The following is a 9,994-nucleotide window of genomic DNA, read 5'->3' as shown; positions in this document are numbered from 1 at the left end:
TTTTAATTCAATTTAACACAGCCTTACATCCTCTTCCCATTTCGCCTGCCTTCCACAAATCTTTAAATCTCCTCATAGCTGCTGCTCTGATCTTGAAACAGCGTGGTCCTTCCTGACCTGTGACATGATTCCATTGACAATGTTCCTGCTCCTTCTTGCAGTGACAACTTTAACTAAAATTGTCTCTACCACACCTACTGTATCAAGAAACCGGACCCTTACTGAAATACCATATCACCGACATCTGTAGCGCACGCTGTCATTTAAAGAGCAGCAGTGCCCCCTGCTGTTACAAAAAGAAGCAACCTACAAACACACACATAAACACACACACGGGCTCTCATACTTCAAGTCCCTGCTTCTAAGCATTGCACCGAAGAAAGGAATATAAACCCATAAGAGAGCTTTTAGTACAACATTTGAAGGACTAGACAGAAGAAGAGAAGGGAAGACGAAGAAAGCAGTGGAGGGGTGAAAAAGCAGATATGATAGAATAGTAAGGGGACTGGGGTGCGAAATATGAAAGAACGAGAAGGAGTTAAGGAGAAAAAAGAGGACAGAAAAGAGAGAAGACAGAAATGGCAGTATCAGGTTAGCTTGATATTATCTGTAGGGAAGAAATTTAATAGGGGTAGAGAGATGGAGAAAAAAGGAGAGCAAGATATGAGGTGATCAGGTGTAACAAGTCCTCATCCTATCTCTAGGATTTAATATTCTTTGTGATGGCCCTATTTTATAACGGGAAGAAAAGACATATAATTGAGGGAGCATGAAAATGACTGAATTTGTGACCCATAGCAAGATGTTGCAGACGCTTTTGATAAAATTGTTAAAAATAATTTGCAAAAAGGTGTTGTCTGACATTTTTAAAGGATGTGGCAATGTACTGAAATGTAAAGGAGGATGAGAGTGTAACTCAGAGGAGATGAATGAAAAGCACTGAGAGACAGACGGCAGGAAGAGCTGAAAACATGGCTGTATTGTATTGTGTTAGTATGGGACAGAGTAGCTGTTAGACAGCAGATAGAAATCTCTCGCACAGAGGAAACACATCATGTTGCACAATTCACCAGGGGTCACTACTAACACTGCAGACAAGCAGTGTGTACATGTGTGAGCATGTATTTTGTGATGACTGTGATATGATAATGGGACGTAATATCAGTCCATGGCTAGGCTGAGATGATGTGCATATGATAGGCCTGGTAGTTGCTACAAAAGAAAATGGCTGTGTAATCCATCTGTTAGACAGATGCATACAATGAAAGCCAACATGACAGCACTTTTCAGTGGGGGAAAAAAATTAAGATCCCTTACTTGAGTAAAAAAACCAAGTATTTGGTGTCGTGTTGAGAGTTAGATGTGAAGATCGACACTATTCTCGCAACTGTACATACAACATGAAGCTAGAGCCAGACGGTTAGCTTAGCTTGGTTTAAAGACAGGAGGTAAGGTTTAGGCACAAAATCTAATGGGTTAGGGTTATGAAAAGATGGTGGTTTGGGTTAAAATACGTACTTCCTTAAGGTTAAAGGAGCTTCATCGTCATGATTACAATAATAAACACGTGGTAACGGTTGTGGAACGGTCATGGAAAAAAGAAGCACCGACTATCGGTTTGATATACAGTTTGTTAGATAAATATGGACAAAAAAATATAATGTCTCTCTCTGAATTGTAGTGGAGTAGAAGTATTAAGTGGCAGAAAATGAAAATACTTAAGTACTTGACTAATTGTCCGTAGTTGGGATTCAGCGTCTGACGGAAAAAAGCTGGGTAGACAGGTTGAGCAGATAACCACAGCCATGATAGCACTTAATTAGATAGACAGTTTCTGATAGCTTGTGGAAAGCCATTTGCTTCTTATGCCTGAGCTGACTATGCTGAACTATTGTCACTAACAGCTTTTTTTTCTTTCCCCTTGACCAGGCATCGCTTAAAAAAACAAGAGAACTTCAGGTCAAGCAAAAGCAATTGGTTCAGCAAAGGGAAGAATGAGTCTCTGGGGAGGAAAAGAAAGGCAGATGAGATTAGTGCATGTCAGGTGAAGTCATCACAGGGTCTTAGACTTATTTGTAGTGATGGACATGGTGTCTTCCAGGGCCATGAAGAGGTCAAAATGTAGAACACTTATGAGACCAGTTGTTTCAAAGTACAGAGAAGAAAACACTTGATATGTACCTACATGTCAAAGTTAGGCCACTGAGGTGTATGTTTACATATGTAGAGCTGTGTTTACATGGAGGCCCTAGGTCAGAGGTCCTCAGAGGGTGCCTCACAGTTTGGAAAAGGAAGTTAATGCCTTCTGACTGAAACCATATTCTAGTGACAGTTTTTAGGAAGACAACTGCCTTATTTAAGAGTCGGTGGTCAAGGCTGATTTTCAGAGTGGTTCATTGGCTTCACACCCTCTCACGAGCAGATCCGCAGATGCTTGATTTGACGCTGTACTTCTGTGTAATAAACCTTTATATGCAATCAAGACAGTGTCAGCGGAGTCTCCTTCATCCACTTCACATCATCATCACCATCTAATAAACTACACCACAAATCCAGTTTTTTTGAATCTTTCAACTACTCCACAGGCAACACTGGACATCAACACAGTTCATTTCAACATACCGATTGGTAACATGGCAGCCACATGTCTACATTTTTACCTGAGTGTCATCAAAGAGTCACATTAAAACCTTAGTAGGACACTGAACTGAGAAAAGCCTCCAACATGTAGGCTGTGGTGAATGCCTTTCTCCCAAAATCAGCTCTTTTGGGTATAAATTGCAATTGGAAAAGTGCTGAAGATTTACAAAGATGATGCAGCAGTTGGGGCTTGGAGTGTAGTCCAGGGGTTTAAAGAAAAGAAGTGAACTCTCAAAGGTGTAAGAAGAACCAAAATTCCCTCAACATCCAATCCCAGACGTTCTACATGACAGGATTTCCAAAGTTTGTTGCATCTTCGAACATAAATGTCTTGTGTACTGAACGTTTTGTTAAGTTTAAAAAATACATTAAAATCTGATTGCTGTCTTGCAGAGCTATCCATGACTCTGTGGCACCTGAAACCAGCTATGTAATCTCTGCTCTTAGGTGAGCCCTGCAGCATCTTACTGAGTCTAGCCAAACTGAAGCGCACTAAATCCGGTTCCTAAGATTAAGTTACTGATGTTAGCAAGTTTTTAGCTACGTTAATTTACCCACATCATCCTAACCAAAGTTGTGTCAACAAATACAACAAAGCAATCTTTCACTCTTGTGATCCTCAGCCTCTTTCTGTTTTTGCGATGTTTCCAAACCTTGTCCAACCTTTAGAATATTTTATTTGGTTAAATCCCACAAGCTCTCTGACTAGGATTCATGGGCGGCTCCTGCTGAAAGTCAGATGAGACGCTTTTAGCTTTCAGGATCTAGGCAGCTTGTCTGGCCTCTTCAAGATATTCACAATGCATAAATCCCCTTCCGTGAGAGAGAAAAGTGACAAACAGCGTGGAACAAACAATCCACAAGCAATCCAAAACCAATATCACTGTAGGTAAAGAGCTGCTGAAGAGGAGAAAAACTCGCAAGGCAGAGATCCAAGGCTGGCAGTAGTAGATGCTTTGTACTCCAGCCAGTCTTCAAGTAGCAGCCAGACAGCTTTCTGATCAAGCTTGAAAACTGATCAAGTGAACATGCAGATCTTGCAGTATGAGTTCTTTTTCCCCCCACTCCACCGCTCATCAAGAAATGTTTGTAATTTTAAATGAGATAGTACCAGAAAAGTGGTATGTTCAAGCTATCATTAAAGAAACTGTGGTGAGGTAGTTTTGGGAAAAATAAAAATTGTATAAGGAAACGTCACGTTCTGGTCTTGTGTGTGTTGCCACGAGGCACAAAGGATATAAAAGGAAATTAAAGATGAATTTTCGGTTGGTATCCTGCTTGAGTATCATTATACTAAGCCAAATTTCATCCTGAAATGGATCATTCAGCCATTAGTCCTTTGCGGTACAGTTTCTACATGTTCTGTGGGCCACTAAGAATGATAGGACAATATAGTTTTAACCCTCCCATCCTACCCCCCTTGATCAGTTAAAATGAACCCGCAGATTTAAACAAAGGTTAAATTTAATATGACGATTTATAGAGCACTGCAATCATCTTATTTTGCCAAGATTATCTGTCATGGTGGATTTAGAGCCTGATTTGTCTTGAAGCTGATGAAAAAAAAGAAAGAAATGGAATCAGAATGATGGTTAATTTTAACTCCTAAAATGAATTCAGCCCCAGGGATTTCAGTGGTGTAATTGTCACAGTGGCAGGTAAATTCAAAATGACTGCATTCATTTCTTTGCAGATATGGGGTGCTGGAGAATGACTCTGTGATAGAAATTATTTAATTACTCATGTAAATTGTAAGTTTAACAGGAACATGGGGATGTCAGTGATGTGGCTCACAATTACAGGGGAATTTATTAACCTTAACTGACAAAGCTGGATAAAACAGTTTGAATGGTAAATACTTTGCTAACTACAGCATGGGCATGAATAGAAGCCTTGCCAGGGGGAAGGTTAGCATGCTGGTTTTGGATGCGCCACAAAGACTATATATAAAAATAAATATACAGTATTTTGGCTGACAGCAGGCATCCCCTAATCCAGCATTTGTGCTATAGTGTTCAAGTCCTACACCCTCATGTATCATTCACACATCTGTCCATCACATTCATTGTCAAGTACAACTGATTTGGCAAATTGCAGCCTACTATAGCACGTCTTTCTAACATATGACTGTATAAACAATGAGTAATACATAAAGTACACCCAAGTGCGCCATACTGAGACCTTGCATCTGTCCTTGTGCAATGGGAGGAAAAAAGGCATAAAAGAGAAAATCCACTGAACCCGGAAGACCCAAATGAAAACCTTCCTCTTGTGGGTCTGTGCGCAGTAATAAGTGTGTGTGTGTCCATTTATAATATGTGCACATTTTTGAATGCACATGCATATATCTTCATACACATGCTTGTGTATGCATATGTTACGTTTGAGTATGCTAGGGTGTGTGTAAGTGTGTGTGTAGTGACAGATGGCCTGTTTAATAACCTTGCAAGGGTGGTCGCCTGTGGGGTTGTCATGCCAAAGATGTGGGGAGTGATCTTGTTTTTTATGACCAAACAGAGAGCAACCTGTTAGAACTGGGAGTGTGTATTGTGTGTGTGTAGCATTGCCATCAACTTGTTTTGAGCAGATATCCACCTGAATACTTGGATACAAAATGTAGTTATTTCATGCTAAATGTCTTCGAAACAATGGTGAACATTATTAAAAAGCTAATTAAAAAAATCTGCATATTTTGTATTCGCTTACTTGCTGAGCATTAGATACTAAGATTGTTAGCACCTCGTGTCTGTCCATTCAGGCTACAGCCATTAGCTGGCTAGCTTAGCTCAGAAGAAAGACTGGAAAAAGGGGGAAACCCAGACTGGCTAGCTAGCTAGGCAATGTAGATCATATTTATGCCTAGCTGGCATTATACCTAATTTCTTTGATACGTACAAAACATTTTACACTTTGGCTTTTGTACGGATTAAACAAATGAGATATAACATGTTAGTTGGTGAGCTGTAGAGGTGCTCATATGTGAATTTTGTTACTTTCAGACAGAGCGAGGCTAGCTAGCTAATTTCCCCCTTTTTCAGTCTTTATACTTAAAGCTCATCTCCTCGCCGTAGCTTCATATTTACCATACAGACACTAGAGTGGTAGCAGTCTCTTGACAGGAAACCAAATAAGCATATTTCCCAAAATGCTAAACTACTCCTTCAAGATTTATCATTTGTATTACACAAACAAATGCAAAACAGCTGCTCTGAACTTCTCTCATTCTGTCTTTAAATATTAAAAATCTCAATTGTTAAACTAGAAGGGACATTAAAATGGAAAAAAACAAGTGGAATCTATCAAACCCACACAAAGCCCAAACAAAAAAAACAAACAAATGTAGCACTTGAATAACACTGCATCAAAATTCACATGAGGCACGTTGAGGACAAGCAAGAGAACAAATTGTGCTGGGATGAAAATCGACACTTGGGAAGACATGTCACACAGAATATGCTGTTTTAACAGTGAGAGAAGGCTTTCCACAACCTGGTATGACAGAACTGTTGAGGGGGAATGAAATCAGTTTCCTGTAATATAGCCTGGTGCAGAATGAGACAGAGCATCAGAATTACAGTGAAAAAGATAAATCATGAGAATATTTCACATTCAGGATAGACAAGCATTCCCCCTTCTATAAACATAAGAAAAACAATTTCTGTTTCATTAAAATAAATCCTCTCAGGATTTTGTTTCTCCTCAATCTCACTCCTCCATCTATCTGTATTTGAGAGTTTACATTTCTCCGTTTTTGTTGCATTTCCCCTATATTCGTCTGTCCTTCCTTACTTGCCTTTTTTTCCCCCTGTGTCATACAACTGAGCTGACAAACGAGAGAATTACCCTGTGTGAGAGTGTTCCTGTGCAGGCATAGAGGTGTGGGTACGACTGACCGTGAAAGGGTGCATGTACTATCGAGTGAGGGGTTGCATGCTCGTGTGTTCCCAGCAGCATGTGTGCATGGAAGTGTCTGTGTGTGTATCCTTGTGACTTTTATGTCAGGATGTGTAGGACTACTTAGAGCACGGAAGATCCTGTACTGGCAATAATAGTAGCAGAACACAAGACGTTAGAGTACAATAATGACTCTTTCCATGCCGATCTCTCTTTTTTTTTCTCTCTCTCAGTCTTGATTTAAATGTCTGTCAGTGAAATCAACAGGATAATTACATGCATGACTCCTTTTGCTCTCTCTATCTCTCTCTCTATCTCTCTGGGTGATCCTTTCTTTTCCATCTCTATTTTCTTCTTTTTTTTTTTTTTTTTTTTTTTTTAATTTAACGTATCAATTGTTTCTCCTCCCTGCCTCTCTTTGGGTATTTTTGAGTAAGAGTCAGGCTTTGTGCTGATGCTCCTTTCATGGCATTCAGCATTGAGAACATGAAAAAAATAAAGAGATGATGTGGAGGGGAGGAGAGCTGAGACAATGAATCGCATGTGCAGAAAACAAGAGGAAAGGAGAGAATAAGAAAGAAATCAAAGAGGGAGATTAAAAGAAAACTATAAATAGATGAGCAGTCTTGGCACGGACTTTTCATAAGAACTTTCAAAATTCTTTATATTGAGAGATGGACTTCTATATTTCCAAATCAAAACCTATTCTATATGTATGTTGTAATCATGAAGTGGTTTCCAGATTTAGCACTAGTTTGTTCATCTTCAAACATTAGTTGGACTGTTCCTTACCTAAAGATATATAAGTAGGCTATTTCTTTATGCTTCTAGAGCCCTAGAGGAGCCACTTCAGAGCCCACTACATGTCCTCCGCTAGTGCTATATTGTTGCACTGTCCGTACCAATTTTGCAGGTAAGCTTTGTTTGAAATACTATGGATGATACAGGTTCGTGCTTCTCTTCTCTTCTCTTTTCTTCTCTTCTCTTCCATAAATATGGACCAATATAAACTGATCAGCAAAGACATTTTGTCATCTCTATACTGCCATACTTTCGGCCAGGTATACAGTTATGCGAATGAAAGCACAAGGCAAATTCATGCTGTGTGTTACATTACATTTTTCAACTTTTAGCCTGTTGTCTTATTTTGGCTGTGGGTAAAACAAACAGGAAAAAGAAAACACAATTAAAATAATGTCAGGTGTTTCCCCACGTCTTTGTCAGCAGAATTTTTAACAATATTATCAGCCATTTTGGCCGCTCAGGCATAATATCTCATCGTATAACCTTACGTTTTGGAAAACCTCACCAATGTGTAGAAAAGTGCTTGTCCACTGCGTTATCAGAAGATACATGATTAATGAGGTTACTCACACTGTGCCAGATGTGTGTAAATACTGCTGTATGATGACAACCTTGTACTTAATAGACTATGAATGAAATAACTTATACATTCTACAAACAGTTGGGAATTAATAATTTTTGTGACCTACCTTGTGAGACGTGCACTGTCTTTTTCTGTTTTTTAACACTCAATCTTTGTCTCTATTATACAAACAAAGTTAAAAATACCTTCAAAATAATGTAAAGCGAACAAAGAAAGACACTATTGTTTTGCTGTGTTGTTGCAGCTTTTGAGGGCAAGTATCTTCTGCTAGTTGGTGTTAATCTTGCCTTCATAAAACGTGTTAATGCCCAGTGTTAATCAGGGCTTCTACTGAATGTGTCTGTGCAAACAACAGGCTGCTAAATGTCAACTGTTACCGGATTATCTGCTGCCTGGAACCCCGTGATAATGATATATGGAGTATGCGTTTCTGTGTGGGCGCTTTTGAAACTGCGCATGCGTGTGTGTGATTGCGAGTGTGCATGTGGTGATTAAGACAGGCTATTTCTATTTTCCTGGCTCCCTGAATGATTTCCCTCTGAGTGTAAACCCTTTATTCTGCCGCTTTTATTAAATCAGACAGAGACAGAGAGAAATCACGACAGAGGAGGAAAGAGAGTATGAAAGGAAGAAAAAGATACCAAGCTGGAGAAAAAGAAACACTGAAAAAGAAAGAGGGAAGACAAGAAGGAGAAAAAGACAGAGACGTAAAGGAAGAGAGTTTTATAGGGGTGTATAATCCCGTAGTGTTTGTTGTCGTTCCTGTCTGCAGGGTGGTAGAATTTGAATGTTTCATAAAAGCCTGGCTTGGGCTCCGCTATCCCAACTCACACAGCAGTCTTAACCATAAGTGCTTCATTTATTGTTCCGCCAACCTGGCAACAAAACCAAGAAAAATTGCATGAAATTAGAAGCAACGACACAAAATGATGAAATACTGAACAACTGGATAACCATAACAACTGGCTGTATCAAAACTCATCGTGAACAATACTTATGTTGATACACACAAACATGCATACTAATAATCAGTGTCTCACTGATTAAGGTTTTTAGATCTAAGAGCTAACTGAGTTAATCTGCAAGGTAATAAGGTCAAATTAATTTCCTCTTCCTTCTGCTTTCATTTTTAACCCCCCTTGATCTTTTCCCTTCGTTTTACTGAACCCCACTGTTTTCATTCCGTTTTCCACCTCGTCTTATGATGCCTCTCCATCCCTTCATCTCTGTTCCTGTCTCCATTCTTCCAATCTCATCATCTTCCTCAACCATGCCCCAATCTTTGTGCCTGCACCAACTCTTTGTTTTTTTGTCCTCTCTCCTTTCTTTACATTCTTCTTCCCTATCCCCCCTTTCATTTAAAAATAAAAAATTGGGGGGATTTTGTACCCCCCTCTCTTAAAGTGTGATGGTATGGTGTTATAAGAGGAGGCAAATATCTGTCGAAAAAAATAAATCCTTTTTATGATGTGATAACACTACAGTTAAGGTTAGGTTAGATTTAGGCACTTAGACAACTGAGTTAGACAAACCTGTCACATGACTTCCCCTCTAACCAATAAAATCAAAGGTTATTTAATATGTTGCCAAAAGAAAGTGAAGTCACATGTTGACTCACATGTTCAGTCACATGCATGAGTAGCACGATGATATGTCCATTTATAAACACTAAAATATATAAAAGTAATTTACCAAAAACATATTACCAGATAGACCAAACTGTTTTCTAACACTTTCTAACATGAAGATTTATAGAAATTAGCCTTTAAAATCTTTAAGAAGTCCACGTCTTGTATAACTGACAAAGTCCAAATAAGGGATAGAAATTTCCATAATGACTCCATCTATTCGTCTATTGTTGTTATATAGAGGATCGGACAGGTTACACATACATCTTTCTTGGGTTGATGTTTGTAAATTTTATGGCAAGGTGAACGGCATTTGCAAGTTTTTCCATTTTATGTACACAATTTGTGTAAATGCGTGGCTACTGTACCACAGAGATGATGAGACATGTGGTACAGCAAATCACACAAAGGGGAACTCAGCCTCAGAGAGTTCAACACAGCCTTT

The 9,994-nt window shown here is 39.1% G+C and overlaps 1 protein-coding gene across 1 annotated transcript in view; it reads right to left on the bottom strand.

Annotated features, from left to right (window-relative positions):
- vps53 (VPS53 subunit of GARP complex) overlaps positions 1-9,994 on the bottom strand; it is a 101,818-nt gene that overhangs the window by 27,242 nt on the left and 64,582 nt on the right. The gene's annotated exons all lie outside the window — the stretch shown is intronic.

The sequence above is a fragment of the Xiphias gladius genome, chromosome 7 (assembly GCF_016859285.1).
Source record: "Xiphias gladius isolate SHS-SW01 ecotype Sanya breed wild chromosome 7, ASM1685928v1, whole genome shotgun sequence".
Lineage (NCBI taxonomy): Eukaryota > Metazoa > Chordata > Actinopteri > Istiophoriformes > Xiphiidae > Xiphias > Xiphias gladius.
Note: the sequence above shows the minus strand (reverse complement) of the source record. Positions and strands in the feature narration are given on the sequence as shown.